Source organism: Rhinatrema bivittatum, chromosome 2 (genome assembly GCF_901001135.1).
Source record: "Rhinatrema bivittatum chromosome 2, aRhiBiv1.1, whole genome shotgun sequence".
Lineage (NCBI taxonomy): Eukaryota > Metazoa > Chordata > Amphibia > Gymnophiona > Rhinatrematidae > Rhinatrema > Rhinatrema bivittatum.
Genome location: NC_042616.1, coordinates 312,009,771 through 312,026,212, shown reverse-complemented (window position 1 = coordinate 312,026,212; position 16,442 = coordinate 312,009,771). Strand labels below are relative to the sequence as shown.

The 16,442-nt window shown below is 40.8% G+C and overlaps 1 protein-coding gene across 4 annotated transcripts in view; it reads right to left on the bottom strand.

Annotated features, from left to right (window-relative positions):
• Positions 1–16,442, bottom strand: part of GRB10 (growth factor receptor bound protein 10) — a 510,659-nt gene that overhangs the window by 380,480 nt on the left and 113,737 nt on the right. The gene's annotated exons all lie outside the window — the stretch shown is intronic.

The following is a 16,442-nucleotide window of genomic DNA, read 5'->3' as shown; positions in this document are numbered from 1 at the left end:
GGAAGGAAAAAAAAAACCCAACACCTGGCAGGATTATTCACTGTTCAGTTACTGTTTCCACAGAAACTGTTCCTGCATAAGAGACATTCAAGCCACAAGTTACAGATTCTTAAACTACACAGTACACATTTTAAAAATGGTGATTTTCTGCTTGAAGCCCAGACTGGAAGTTTCAGAACTACAACAAATATGCTTTTCATTAATTTGCCACAACTGATGGTACAGTTGGAGACTGTGAAAAGGTGCCACAAACTTAAGGCACTGCCAGCTTCGAACTGCACACCATGTTTAAAACTTTGGGGGGAGGGGACAAAGGTTCAAGACACTTGCAATTCCTGGCTGTTGCTCTTGTAAAATCAGCACTAGGGAATTGCTGGCACCAGGCCTGTCTGTCTAAAAAATGCTCACAGTGCAGGGATGGAGCAGCTGGCAGAGCTCAGACTGTCAGTTGTTGAAGGAGGTCATCACCCAACTGACCTGCGATGAGAAGGTAGGGCAGGAAGGGAGGAGGAGAAAGAAGATCTGAGCCAATGGGTGGAAGAAAAAAAAAAAAAAAAAAGTCAGCCAAGGCTTCCCTGGTACCTTTTTTTCATATAAAAGCACTAGGTTACAGAGGGACATAGCTTTCTTTTACTAAATTAGCACAAGTGCTACCATTCTGCAACACTGCTATGGGTTAGAGGCAGCCTCCGGGCAAAGCTTTATTCAGAAGAAAAAAAAAAAATCTGGTTTACTCCGGATATTTCATTTGCACAGTTTCAGGAAATAAAGTGAAGGAGACGCCTAGTGGTTAGAGCGGCAGTTCCGACAGCCAGGAGAGCCAAGGTTCAAATCCTGCTTCTCCAGCTGATGCTCCTTGAGATTTTTGGCAAGGCATGTCCTTCAGATAATTGCATCAGCCTGTAAATGCCTTAAGTGCATTCAGCTGAACGCACAGTTTTACCGGCACTTAAATGCATTAATTTATGCAGGTAAACATTAATCCCGATGCAGGAAGGCGTGCGCTCAGCTCAATGCCCTCACATGGAAATTCCATCAGGCAGGGCATTATGCATTCCCTCCCAATGCAGAGTAGTGCACTGGCTGAGCACACATTTTCTTAGTGCTAGAAAACCTTACTCCTGGGTCAGAGGTGGAGTAATGTTTCTAACACTGGAGCTCTGCCAGTGCCCGCGAGGATAAGCAGCAGAGGCTTGACAGTGCATTTATTTTTAAAGCATGGCCAGATAGCCAGCTAGGAGCACAAGAAAATATATGTTCCTATATGCTCTCTTTCCCATTCAGTTCCCCTGAGTTAAAATGTGTGTGGTCAGCCTGAGCTGATCACACATTTTAATTCAGTAACTGCATTAGCTTTACTGCATTGAGAGTTTAAATACGATTTTTAACCTGCACATTAAAACCGTGCAGGCTCTTAATGCACAGGTTATTGCATTGGCCAGTCTGTAATTTCTATGGGGCATGGGAAAAAGCTGCTGAACCTGTAGGTAATTTGCCCCAAGATTTACTCGCCTTTTTCAAACCCAAGCTCAACCCCAAATCCAATAAGGTGGTACTTGGAGACCTTACGGTTTACACAAACAAGAGGGGGATGGGGTGGAAAGAGTTAGTAGGGTACTTGCTGAGAAAAGCTTATTTGTGTCTCACTGCCTATTTCTCTAATGAAAATGGGCATCTATATAAAAGGTATCCTTCAACAAGTTATAGTTGCTGAAACTAAGTAAAGATTAAGTTTAGGAAACTTAATTTTTTTTTTTTTTTTAGTTGACATTCTTCCCTTGTGACATTTCAAAGCAGATTACATTCAGGTACTGTAGGTACTTCCCTGTTGTGAGTGGGCTCACAATCTAGGTCTGTACCTGAGGCAATGGAGGTCGATGTGACTCACCTAAGGTCACAAGCACTGCCAGTGGGATTATGAACCCTGGCCTCCCTGGTTCCCTGCCTTCTGCTCTAACCGCTGGGCTACTTCTCCACATCCTATTACTAGTGTTTCATTTTCCTATTTTTATAACATGCAAGTGAATAGTATTTGCCAGTGCAATTTAACCAATTAACAAAAACATGTCTATCTTTTATTTATGATGGAAAAACTGCAGTCTAAACAGATTTACAACCATCAGGTTCAGCTGCTTTATGTAGTCTTCTATTGCAACCAGTCTGTTAATATCTTTTATTCATGAAATAAACAAGTATAAGGAGAAAAAACTGAAATTCCAAGAAGCAGGGGGGGCAGGGGGAGGTGCAGCAGGATACAGCATGACTGCAACATTGCTGGTGCCAGTGACTGCCAGGGTTGAGGGAAAAGCAGCAACAGGGAGCGGTGATGAGGAATTTTAAGTACCAGCTCCTTTCTCTGCACTCTCCTCAAGCAGCAGGCACATGTGGCTGTTATAGAAAGCATAGACTTGCTCTGCCAAAATTTTTTGAGACACACCTTGGTGACACACTGGTTGAGAACCACTGCTGTAAAATAACCTAGGCGCACATATGTGTATACCTAATTTTGCAAGTGGGTGTGCACAGCTGCCTAAAATTGGGTTTGAGTCACGCAAGTGGAGGAATTATATAGCAAGTGTCCATGCCATGACCCTCACCCCACCCCAGATCCCTTAAACCCCTCAGGGATGCCTGTTTTGGGGTTGTTGTTTTTTTTAAACTTACACCTCCTCCACGGCAAAAGTAGACTTATGCAGCACTGGACATGGGCATGTACCCAGACACGTACCTACATCTTAGCCTCACCCCAGAACACTCATGCCCCACCCTCACCACGTCCCCTTTGTCTACAATGTGAGATGTGCGCACATCTGAACATGCATGCATCCGCCCATTTTATAAAATTGTCGACACGCGCATGTATTAGATGCACCTATCACCCGATTTTGGCGTGCGCATTCCCTAAAATTCACCTCTAAGTTTGTATCTGAGGCAAAGGAGGATAAAGTGACTTTCCTAACATCACAAGAAGTTCTGGAGAAAATATGATAGAGACATTCAAATATCTCAAAAGATATCAATGCATAAGAAAGGAGGAAAGAAGGTTCTGGAATAAGAGGTCATACTATGCAGCTTGAACTGGATAGAGTAAAAGGAGTAACATTGGGACATTTCTTTATGGAAAGTGGAGGGGACACAAAAACAGTAAAAATAAAAAAATAGAAAGTCATGGGATGAGCTCAGAGGACCCCCTAGTTGCAAAATGATGGGAAAAAGATCCACTGGAGTCTATGGCACTGTATGGGATAGTTCGTTGAGTAGATTAGACAAACAGAAAATGATGGCAGAGACTAAGAGCTATTTGACACAGAGAACAATTGTTCAGTCTTACACAAAAGGCAGACTCTGTAAAGACTAAACTTCAGACATCAAGAGAGTAAGTGCCACACTAAACAATAAGTATGCACTTTGCTAGATGCAGGGCAATTTTTTCAAGGCCCATTCCACCAGATGCTGAAAACTGCGGGTAAGTAAGCATGACAGGGAATGGAGAGAAGGAAAGCAGATGTTACAAGATGCACTGGACTATGCAGACATGCCAAACGAAAACCGTTCTTTATCAAGTCACTCACTGAAATATCTTATCCGCCCTTATTGTAAGGAATAAAGAGAAACTGTTCAGCAGTTCAAAAGCTTCATAAGCACCTTCAAACCAAGTTTAGGCTCAGGATTCGCTATTCCCGGCCTAGTCAACTTGGGTCCTGTTTAAAAAAAAAAAAAAAAAATGTATCCTTTAAAAATTGGAAAGCACGATCTAATGAGAAAAACAGGAATGCACATAAGCACTGGCAAGTCAGGCATAAAACACTGATAAAGCAAGCCAAGAGAGACTTCCCGTTGAGGCAAAAAAGTTTAAATTCTTTAGTACATTTAAAAGTGGAAACCTGTAAGGCAATCGTTGGGCCACAAGTTGAAAAGGGAGTATGAGGGGCACAGAGGGAGGATAAGGCCTTATGAACACAGGATAGGCCATACTGGGTCAGTTCAAGGGTCCATCAAGCCCAGTATCCTGTTTCCAACAGTGGCCAAACCAGGCCACAAGTACCTGGCAGGATCCCAAGGGGTAGATAGATTCCAAGCTGCTTATCCCAAGAATTAGCAGTGGATATCTGTAAGTCCACCTTAATAATAGTTTATGCACTTTTCCTCCAGGAACTTGTCCAAACCATTTTTAAATTCAGCTACATTAGTAGCTTTCAACACATCCTCTGGCAACAAATGCATTGAATACAAATTTTATTTATTTTTTTTATTAGTTTTGAATGTATTACTTAGTAATTCATTGTGTCCCCTAGTCTTTGTACTTTTTGAAAGAGTAAACTGATTAGCATTTACCTGTTCCATTCCCCTCATTTTATAGACCTTTATCATATCTCCCCCTCAGCTGTCTTCTCCAAGCTGAAGATCCAACCTCTTTAGCCTTTCATAGGAGAATCATTCCATCCCCTGTATCATTTTGGTCACCCTTTTCTGTACCTTTTCTAATTCTGCTTTATCTTTTTTTGAGATGTGGTGACCAGAACTGAACACAATACTCAAGATGAGGTTGCTCCATGGAGTGATACAGAGGCATCATGATATTTTCCACTCCTTTCCTAATAATCCCTAGCATTCTATTTGCTTTCTTGGCTGCTGCTGCTGCAAACTGAGCAGAAGATTTCAACTTATCAACGAGGACAGCTAGAATCTTTTCCTGAAAGGGCGACTCCTAATGTGGAAGCTTGCATTGCGTAGCTATAATTTGGGTTACTCTCCCCTAAGTGCATCATGCTGCACTTGTCCACATTAAATTTCATTTGTATGCCCAATCTCTCAGTTTTGCAAGGCCCTCATGCAATTTCTCACAATCCTGTTATGATTTAACAACTTTGAATAATTTTGTGTGATCAGCAAATGTTCCCATTTCCAGGTCAGGTATGACTATTAAAAAGCATTGGTCCCAGAACAGATCCCCAAGGCATGCCATTATTCTCCTTTCTCCATTGGGAAAATGTACCATTTAGCCCTACTCTGTTTTCCACCTTTTAACCAGTTCCAAATCCACAATAGGTCATAAGGATGTAAGGAAGTCTAAACTACCATCAGCATGGTTAAATGGTGAGGTGAGAGGCTATAATAGCTAAAAGAAATCTATCCAAAGACGCTCAATCAAGCCTGAAACAACACTTTACAATTAAGATAATTTTCAGTTTCTCCTTCATCTATTATGTTATAAGCTATTTTACCCATGTATTCTGTTCCAAGTTTTTAAGACCCTGTTCTATGTAACTTGCACTCTTCATGCATGTCTTTTTCAGTTACAATGTAAACAGAGCTGATATGCAAATTCTGCATGAAGCCCGGGATATAAAAATGTTAAATAAATAAATAAATAAAAGTGATCCAAATGAAGAAAACAGGAAACAGCATAAGCAAGTTAGATGCAGTTACTAGGCGATACATTTAAAACTAATAAAAGAAAATTTTTTTTTTACTCATCGCATAATTAAGCTCTTGAATTTGTTGCCGGGAGATGTGATGAAAGCTATTAGTGTAGCTGTGTTTAAAAAGTTCAAGGGAAAAGTCCATAAACCATTAAGTTGCAGAAATCCACTTCTTATTCCAGAGATAAGTAGCATGGAATCTACCCTTCGGGATCTGACCAGGTACTTGTGACCTAGATTAGCCACTGCTGGAAATAGGATACTGGGCTTGATAGACCTTACTAAATATATGGGAAAAACATGATTTAATGAGGAAGAGCCAGCATGGATTTAGCAAGAGGAAATTTGTACTTTAAGTCTATTAGTATTCTTTGAAGGTATGAACAAGCATGTGCACAACAGTAAGCCAGTCAACATATAGCATTTGGATTTTCAGAAGGACGTTTGATCAAGTCCCTCATGAAAGACTCCTTGGGTAGATTTTCAAGAGTGAGCTGATTGCCAGAGGAGCACCATTATTCAAGACCTTGAAGGAAAGCATCAGTATCTTAAAATGGATCCTCCATGCAATTGGCAACCAATGTAGATTATAAGATACTGGCACATATATGATCATAATGTGAGGTCCCAGACAGAATTCTGGCTGCTGAATTTTGTACTGCTTGAAAGGCTTTTATGGAATGTTTAGGATCCTTTGTTTTCATTTTTCAGTTATAAGTATTCTCTATCATAGGAGATGTTGTGGACATTCTAACTGATATTTGAGACCACTGATCAAGATCCAGAGTAGAATTTAATAGGGATGTGCCGAAGTTCAGGTGTTGGGACCCAACATTGTATCAGGGCCTAGACCAAGGCCTAGGCATCGAGACTTTGCCTCTGGACTGGGTCCCAGTGTCGGGCCTTGGAAGAGTTCCCGGCATTGGAACCAGGCTTTGAAGCCTGGCCTTCACATATGGCCTAGACAGAAGTCGCAGCAACCCTACTGCAGTCTATGCCTAGGCAAGGCTTTGGCATGGACCTAGGCCTCGTTAGCAGATTCCCCCCCCCCCCCCCCCCGACAGTAAGTGGGGGTCCCAGCATTTTTCTGGGTGGTTGGGATGGAAGGTTCAGTTTGTTTGTTTTTTTTTTACTTGTTTTTGGGGTGTCTAATGTTTATTTTGTTTTGTAAACTAAAGAAAAACATTTGTGAAAAAAGACCCCAGTAATGAAATTAGAAAATAAAGCACATTTTTCTTCCCCAACACATCCTTCATATTTAAATCTGAATGGCTTTCCTCTAGTATTAGCAATACTATTTAACTAGGTCATTATGCATAAATGCACATCGTTCTGGGAGAAAAGGGGGCTAGGACTTGCATCCATAGAAATGTGATGGCAAACCCCCCCCCACCCCCCATCATATGACCTATTTGTCTGGCCATTCACACTAACTGCTCCACTCTACAAGCTCTCAGAGATCCCTTGTCCTTATCCCATGCTTTTTGGGATATGGTCCTTGTCTCCACTACCTCCATGGAAAGGCTGTTCCATACATCCACCACCCTCCCAAGAATACCCCCTTTCACCCTTATTCCATGACTCCTTGTTCCAGAGCAGCCTTTCCGTTGAAAGATGCTCTCCTCCTATACTCTGATATTTGATATATTTAAACGTCTATCTGCCATATCCAGTCTTTCCTCTAGGAAAGCCTCACATACAAACAGATTATAAACCCTTTGTGAATAAGAAAAAACAAATCTACAGTACTTGAATGTAATATGCTTTGACTTGTCACAAAAGACAGAACATGCTTTTTAAAAAAATTTCAATTTATGTTTATATTTTTAAATATGTCGTTCCCCCCCCCCCCCCCCCATAGACTTTGTATAAAAAGACCACTAACCATTTTCACAGCCACCCTCTAGGCAGACTCCATCCAGTTTACATCCCTTTTGAAGGTGCATTCTCCAGAATTGTACACAATGAAGAATCACAAGGATTTATACCACACATCTCATGGCCATCATGTGCCCTGTGGCCATCCCCGTTCTTAGGCATTGCTTTTCACTGGCCCATGGGGCCAAATTGTGAGGCATATACCCAGTGCCACCAAAAAAATACCAATAAGAACTTCGCATCTAGTTTTTCTGTCACATCACTGGTTAAGATATTCCATCTAGACCTAACCTTGCTCTTTTTCACAGTGGTACAGACACATTGGAACTCTTCAGAAAACATTCAGAATTTTCTCTTCAGTCTTTGGTACTGGAAGTTGAATAGTTTATAGCACCCCACCACGCCCCAAGGTTCTCATCACAAGGTAAGAGACCAGGTGAAAAAAAGCACGAAGCAGACTACTTTTGCCAGGGGACACACAGAACTGCTGCAGTTACCTGTCAATTATAGTAAGCAGGAAACTGCACCAACTAAAGGCTTATAAGAAGAAAGGGAAGGCGTGGCTGCTTTAAAGTTGGAATAAAAGAAACTGCAAGTCAGATATCACAGAGAAAGAGGGTCATGTTGTTCAATTCAATGAGTGAAGTGGATTTTTATAAAATATAATTTTATTTCAAAGACCACCGGCATCACTTTATTATGTGATGGCATTGTCTGCCAGAGGTATGGCCCAAACCTAAGAGCAGGCTGTGTGCAGACAGGGTGAGACGAGCAGGTTTTAACTGGTAAAGGAGCAGGATGTCTGCCTTTACAGTCACCTTCCACTAAGACTGAGCCCTCAGATGCTGGCGGCCAACAGGGCTTGGACAGGAATGTCAGGAAACAAGGAGCACACTAAAACCATACAGAACCCAAACCTGGAAAAATGAAGGCACCCACAGAAGCAGTGCAGGCCCACTGCATAAGGATGGGGAAATGAAGCAAACTAGGACCAAACAGGAGCACAGGTTACACAATGAAATCTAGAAATAAACAGGAACACAACACATAAGCACTAGACAAGGACCAAATGTAAGAGCAATATAGGACCATGAAGACCAAGTGCTGGTCCAAGCTCTGGCAAACTGCAGACTATGAGCCTAGAATATAATTGTCAACAAGATGGCCACCAGCAGGAAGCATGGGCCACAGAGCTGGGAGAACTAACCGGAATGTACATGAGGCCCACCAAGGCCCTCTGCTAGTGGGAGGAAAATACTGCTCAACAGAGCCTCATATGCTACTAGCAATTTGGATTGTGTTGTATCTGGCTAAAATATACTTGTTCTTTCACAGTCCCACACTTCCTAGGCTCAAATTTAGATTTGCACTTTGTATACTATTACTTTTGATTATTTATTATAGCAGTATGGTGGGTAGACAGAGACCAATGACCCATCCAAAGATCTTCTATTAATTTAATGTTTGGGTACTTGCGACTTGGTTTGCCACTGTTGGATACAGGATACTGGGCTTGATGGACCCTTGGTCTCACCCAGCATGGCTTATCTTATGTTCATGGTCCAAGCAGATTGACTTCTTCACTTCATACAATGCATCAAAAATTATGTTCTTGGGGGACAGAGGGTGATACGGGGCTGGGGCACCGTAAACAGCGGTCTGAGAAAGGTTAGTGGGCACCTCCAGATAAGTGTGTGTGGGGCGGGGGGGGGGGGGGGGGAGAGAGATTAGACAAGTTAGGAGGCTCTTGAGAAATGGGAAGAGAAAACATACCGCACAGCCTGGGAGATATAACCAGGAAGAGAGGTCTTTGATAGAACATATCCTTCCCTCCTGTGGTAGGATGCTACTGAACACTAAGCAGACAGGATTTGGTTGTGGGGGGGGGGGGGGGTGTCTGGGAGGGAGGGAATCAGGAGAACACCAGAGGCATCCAGCAAATTCCTCAGAATTTGTGTAGCCTGATGAATGGTCCAAAATACTTTTAATAAGCAGCCAAACATCAGAACTTTTATAAATCCAAAATAAAGAGCTGGGACTTATTACATGTGCTAAAGACAGAGCCAAAAAAATCCCCCTACCTTATATCTTTTCATGTCAATATGTGCAATATTGTGATATGCCTGCTACACTGCCTTTACAGAAGTCAGGTTGCTCTGGGAACACCTGCTTAAGTATAAAGCCTTTTTGAAAAGGTAAATTCCAAGCTATTAAGAGCAGCATTCACCCGCTACAGAATCATGTGCGGAAAAAAAAACCCATGCAAAATGCAGAGAAAAAAAGTGGCTGGTGGCAAAATTAATCTTCCTTTATTTAAAAAAAGGTCGGACAAAAGGTCAACTATGTTAAACAAAAAAAACCGTTCACTTAAAGTAAGCAAAGTAGTGCAAAAATCAGCTGCCATGCCAAGTCGCAGTAGTAGATGGGATATCTAGTAAGTAAGCAGTGTCTCTTTTCCACTGCACAGGAGAGTTTATATGAAGTGCCATATAGAAGCTGTACACAATTCTTACAAAAAAGAAAAAACAAAAACAGCAAAAAAAAAAAAAAAAAGAAGTGATTTGACGCAGCAAGCAAAATTTCAACCAAGCCAATCATTGTACCTGTGTCACAAAAACAAAAACACAAGGAGGATAAGAGTTAAAAAAAAAAAAAAAAAACACCCACACAATTTAGTAGTATGGTTAAACTACACTGATTTGTATACTTAAAATATTTACATAGTTGGTTAGGTTAAAAGACCAAAGTTTCATAGAGAACACATTTCCAATTGCCCACTGTCTAGTTACATAGTGGGGAGGGGGGAAAAAAAACCCCAAACACACACTTCTAATGTACAGCAGTGAAAAATTGTTTTCCTGACCCCCAAAAATTGCATTCAACTCAGAATTGCTGGATTAGAGTTCTTCTCTAGCCTGTAACTATCATTCTCATTCTTAAACCTTATTCAATTTACTTATGAACCAAGTCTGACTTATGAAATCTTCCCTGTGTCTGAGGAAAACACTCAGTAAGTCAGACCCCTGCTATTGCAGCCAAAACTATTATTGCCCTGGCCCGACTGCTTCATCCAGGAGAGATATTTAGGTGTCCCCCACCGAAAGGGTGGATTGCCTCCCAAGGAACAGCCCAAAAATATTGACACTTCTTTGGCAGCTCCTTCGGGAGTGACCAAGGGACTCTGGTGCCAGAAGGTGGGGCTGAGATCGGATCAAGGCTATTGCTCCGGTTTATTAAATTATTTTTAGTTCGACTCGGGCTTTCTTCTCCCTAGTGAGAGTTGGAGAAGGGGGAGATGAGCCAGTTATAGCTCACAGTATGTTAGATCATGTTTTATGCTGTTTTATATTTAGAATTATGATGTATTAAGTTACTATTTTATTGTATTTTCTGATTATTATGCTGTTCATGTTCTCTAATGCACCTTTAGTATGGGTTCCCTGTAAAGGCGTGAACCCAACTAAATTTAGATTAGATTGGAATGTGTTCCATAATCCCCACCCCCTCATCATTTCATTTGAAGGTGGTGAAATTACCCCTTTCTTAGAAGTTGCTCTGTTTTGGATTGTAATGGCTTGCGCTTTGCATGCTTAATTAAGCATCTAAAAAGTAGTAAGAACACACAACCAGTGTGATACACAGAGCTATAAATCAAAAAAGAAATAAGTCCATAAAATAAAATGCTGCAGTCAAATGAAAGTGCAATAAGCCAGAAATTCAACTGCTACACAATCTTTAAATGGGGTATTTCAATTAATTTATTTTAGTTTATTGATTTACTTGCTATCTACATATACAGACCAAAGCGAGGTACATTTAAAAGATTCACAAATTAAAATTAAATATATGGATAAACACAAATGACTTAGAATCCTTTGTGCTATTGGAGTTCAATACGATATTTTAGTACAGCAAGCTTACACATTGCCAGAAATCTTACAACTTATGGCAAGTGTGACATCGATCTGGTACATAGTAAACTGGCTGAAATGAGCACCCTATATGAATATAAAAGACAAACAATGCTCAAGACCAAAGGCTTCCGAAAACAAGAATGTCTAAGCTGACCCGCAACGGGTAAGAGATGCAAAAGCTCTGGCAGAGCATTCCAGGCTAGAGGACCTGCTACAGTGAAGGTACGATCTCTCACCTCCCCAACATGAGCAAACTGAGGGGACAGAGCCTCCAATAAACCTCTATTGGCTGACTTTAAGGCTCTAGATGGCTTGTAGATTCTAAGAATAGAGTTTAACCATACTGCAGTGATATCATAAATTGACTTGTGGATCAGCAAAAGCTCCTTATATTGTACCCACCAATAAATTGGCAGCCAAGGCAAGTCAGACAACACAGGAGTAAATGTGATTACAAGGAGATATGCCGGTCAAGTACAGAGCTGCACTGCTTTGTGCTATTTATATAGCTCTCAGTGCATTAGCCAGAAGGCCCAACAGTAAGGAATTGCAGTAATTCAGCGAAGGGAACAGTAAAGCCTGCATAGTGGCACGTAAGTCAGAAGGATCAAGCAACAGTCTAAGGCACCATAAAAAAGCACAATTTCATAAGAGACTCCGTTTTTAAATAAGGTCTCGTGGAAAGGTTACTGTCAATTATCCCCAGGTTCCTAGCCTCTGCCTTAATTGGAAGGTGATGACTATCAAATCTGATGGTCGCTGGGAAGCTTCTAGACAGGAATTTACTAAGAATAAGTAAACTGTTTTGTTTACCATTGAGAATGAATCCATTATGGAAAAGCTATTGTCTAATGGTGGCCAGACAAATAGCAAGAAATCTGAAAGTAGAGGACCACGATGCTGTGATTGGGGGGGGGGGGGGGGGGGGGAGAAACCTGTCCTCTGCATATATTTTAGGCCAGATTTTAAAAGGCCCGAGTATGTAAATCCCGGGGTTTACGCTCGTGGCCGGGCCTTGCACGCGCCGTGCGAATTTTCAAAGAGTCCCGGCCACGAGCGTAAACCCCGGTACGCGCACAAGTGCCTGGCCTCTTCAAAGGGGCGGGGCCGGAGGCCGGCTGGGACAGCGTGCAAGTTGCATCTGTTCCTGAGGAGCAAGTAATAAAACAAGTTGAGCCAAGATAGGTTAGCTTTAGGGGGTGGGGAGGAGAAGGGATGAGGAAGGAAGGTTAGGCAAGGGGTTAGGGAATTGGGGGAAGGCCCAATTGCGTCACTGCGGGGACTTTGCATAAAATTCAACCCCCTTACGCGCATGCAGCCACCCAATTTTATAATACGTGTGCGCATATTATAAAGTCGGTGCGTCCTTGTGTGCACATTATAAAATCTACCCCTTTATGTGTTAGCCCCAAGACCTGCCAAGATCTTAAATTGGGCGGGGGACAGGTAAATGTTAAGTAAGGCAGCCAACAATGCTGAACCTTATGGCAGCCCCGTGGGAAGTTCATACCATGGGGAGGTGTTTGAACTAATTCTTACTTGCTGCTGGCAGACTGTAAAAGTTTGAAGCAAGCCAAGAGAAAACATTACATCATGGCATTAGATCACCATGGCATGTGACATGATTAATCACAAGATCATGATTTCCCAGTTAGCTGATATCAGAATAGAAGGTAATCAGTCCCACAGAAACTCACAGTACATACTTAGTCCTAGAGAGGAGCATCTTGGAAATTGATTGTTTTTGAAAACCAAACTGATGAGGATTGAAAAGAGTGATCAATAATAATGTCAGATAACTATTTAGTACTGCAATTTACACTATCCTCGCAAGAAAAGGAAACAAGGATAGAGGCAGATAATTAGAAAAAAAAACACACACACACACACACACACACACTTGTGTATCCAATCTTGGATTTTTTTTTTTTTTTTTAAAAAGGGGATGACCAGATGCAACCTTCATCACAGATGGCATTAATACTTTGCTCAATGACAATGATGTTAGCAATAAAAAGGGCCAACATTTTTGTGTAATTTAAATAAAGCCATAGGAATTCAGTGAGCAACTGAGTAATCTCAATAAGTGATCCCAGGAAAAACAAAAATTATTTCTACTTCAGTTGTGCCTTATCTGCTTTTGTGTCAATATTGGTAAATAGAAAAAAAAACTTAGCACCAAGATCATTGATATTGTTCCAAAAAAAAAAAAGTCTGCAAAAGTCTGACATTTCCTAGGACCAGAGATTGGTAAATTTATCTTCCTTGTGGATGACAATGCATCTAATTAAATTTGTGAAAAAAAAAAAAAAAGCTTGCACATGTTCAAGGAAGATATTTTTCAAGAAAAGATTTAAAGATTATGGATCTTTCCTAGGTATTAAGCAAGCTCATGGCATTATACTCCTAAATTATGGGGAGATGGATTAGGATGTCATCTATGCTCAGATCTATGTAATTGTATTTCAGAAACTCTCAAAGCATGGAGTAAGATCATGGCACTGTTCTGATCCAATAAGGGATACACTTTTTGTGGAGCCATCTGGTCAGTTACCATCTGTAGTGGACTGTGCCACTTACATAAGAACATGCCATACTGGAGCAGACCAAGGATCCATCAAGCCCAGTATCCTGTTTCCAAAGGTGGCCAATCCAAGTCACAAGTACCCAAATATTAAATCACAAGCTACTATTGCTTATTAAATTAACAGTTTATGGATTTTTTTCTCTAAGAACTTATCCAAACCTTTTTTTAAACCCAGTTACACTAACTGCAGTAACCACATCTCTGGCAATGAATTCCAGTAACTATGTGCTGAGTGAAAAAGAATTGCTAACTTCATGGAGTGCCCTCTAGTTCCTTCTATTATCTGAGAGAGTAAATAGCTGATTTGCATTAACTTGTTCAAGTTCTTGCAAGTCGTTTCTTCTCCAAACTGAACAGCCCTAACTTCCTTAACCTTCATAGAGCAGCTGTTCCATGTCACTTATTTTGGTTACCCTTCTCTGCACTTTCTCCAGTGTATCTATATCTTTTTTGAGATGTGGCGACCAGAATTAAACACAGTATTCAAGATGCAGCCTCACCTTGGAACGATACAGAGATATTATGACATCCATCATTTTAAATTTGCCATTCCGTTCTTAATCCCTAACATTCTGTTTGCTTTTTTGATCGCCACAGAACACTGAGCAGACAATTTCAATTATCCACTATGACGCCTAGATCTCTTTCCTGGGTGGTAGCTCCTAAGATAGAACCTAACATTGTGTAACTACAGCAAGGGTTATTTTTCCCTTTATGTATCACATTGCTTGCACTTGTCCACGTTAAATTTCATCTGCCATTGTAAGGTCCTCCTGCAATTTATCACAATCTGCTTAAGATGTAACTACTCGGCATAATTTTGTATCTTCTGCAAATATGATCAGCTCACTCATAATACCCTTTTCCAGATCATTTATAAATATATTAAAAAGCACAGGTCCATGTACAGATCCCTGAGGCACTCCACTGTGAAATCAGGCTATTTAATCTTGCTCTGTTTCCTGTCTTTTTTTTTTTTAATTCTTTATTTATAATTTTTCAGTTTACAAATCAGTAAATTGTTACATTCAATTTAAATCCATTGAAATGTAATTTTATATTTCAACATAAGCAACTAAAAAAAAGGATAATAAAATTCACTCAAAGAAAATACTATATCTTTGTTGTTGAAATTTTTCAATTTGTATAACAGTAAGGCTTCAGAACAGAAATAAATATGGAGAATATAAAAGGAAAAACCAAATACTTGAACGAATTAGCACGGTAACAGTAAATTTAAATATGTCATCTTACCCATCAAGAGACAATCGGAGAAGAGGTTACTGGTTCGCGTGTTTCCACGAACTGACGTAATTGTTCTGAGTAAAACTAAATGACTCATTTCCTTTCTTTATATCACACAGACATGGGTATTTAAGCATAAACGAGAAGCCTAAAGAAATCACTCTTTGTCTTATAGCCAAGAATTCAATGTTTAGTACGTGTAATTGGTGCTAAATCTGGGTAAATTTTTACAATTTGGCCATAATAGGATACTGGAAATTTCTGGAAATATATTTTCATCAACTTACTTATATCAGACGTTATTATAAAGGATACAATTAACATATCTCTGTCTAAAACCTCTAAGGTTGAATTCTCTAAAAAACTTGTAAGATTTGCTGGTATAGAAACTGCAGCTGAGGTTCTTTTCTTAACAAAGAAACATGAATTAATTGAAAAATTAGTTTTAGAAACACCCAAAACCTCAATAAAGAATCTCTTTAAAGAAACATAAGGAATTTCTCCAGCAATCTTCGGAAAATTGACAATTCTAACATTTAGATGCCTGATATTATTCTCTAGCATTTCTAACCACCTGGAGGAAGCTGATTGCTCTTTTATCAACACAACATTTAATGTTTGTAAGGATTTAATATTTTTCTCAGCCTCCTCCACTCTAACAATGACCTCATTCGTTTGTTGCTTCATACCTACAAGCTGTTGGAAATTTAAGGAAACAGTCAGTCAATTTTCCCTTCCAGTCTATTCCCAGTTGCACTTAAAGCACTCACCAGGTCCCATAGTGCTCCCAATGTCACCGTCTCTGGCCTTGTAGTTATAGGCCGCATTTCTTCAGGTTGCTCGGTATGGGGGTTTACATGTTTACTTACAGCCAATGCTGCTACCTCCTCCAGAGAGGAAATCTCCTCTGAGCTCTTCTCTTTTCCTCTCTCCTCCAAGACCGGGTCGGAACCTGCACCTTCACACTGATGCACTCACCACCTCTTCAGTGGGCATCGCTGTTACATTTCCATTTGCGCCACGTTGGGCAGGAGGCGGGCGTTGATCTGGACTGAGGGATGCCTCGTCTAAGGGAGCCTCCTGTTCTTCTTCCAGGGAGCTACCAACAGATTCACCGGGTCCCTCTCTCGCCAGCTGTGTCATGAAGCGATCAATCTCGAGCTGAAGGAGCGGGGGTAAGGGCTCAGAAGGAAAGACCCTTACTTTCCCTTTTCTTTTAGGCGGCATATCTCAAAGGAAATACAAAAATTCAAATCTCGAGATTTCTGACGCTTCTCCTGTGCTGTCCTTTTTCCGAAGCCTCTATGCGCTGGGACAAAGTTGAGCCTGCTCCTTAAGTCCATCCTAGTCCGGACTAAGCTGGACCAGGTGGCGCGCCGCTCTTATGGCGCTTGA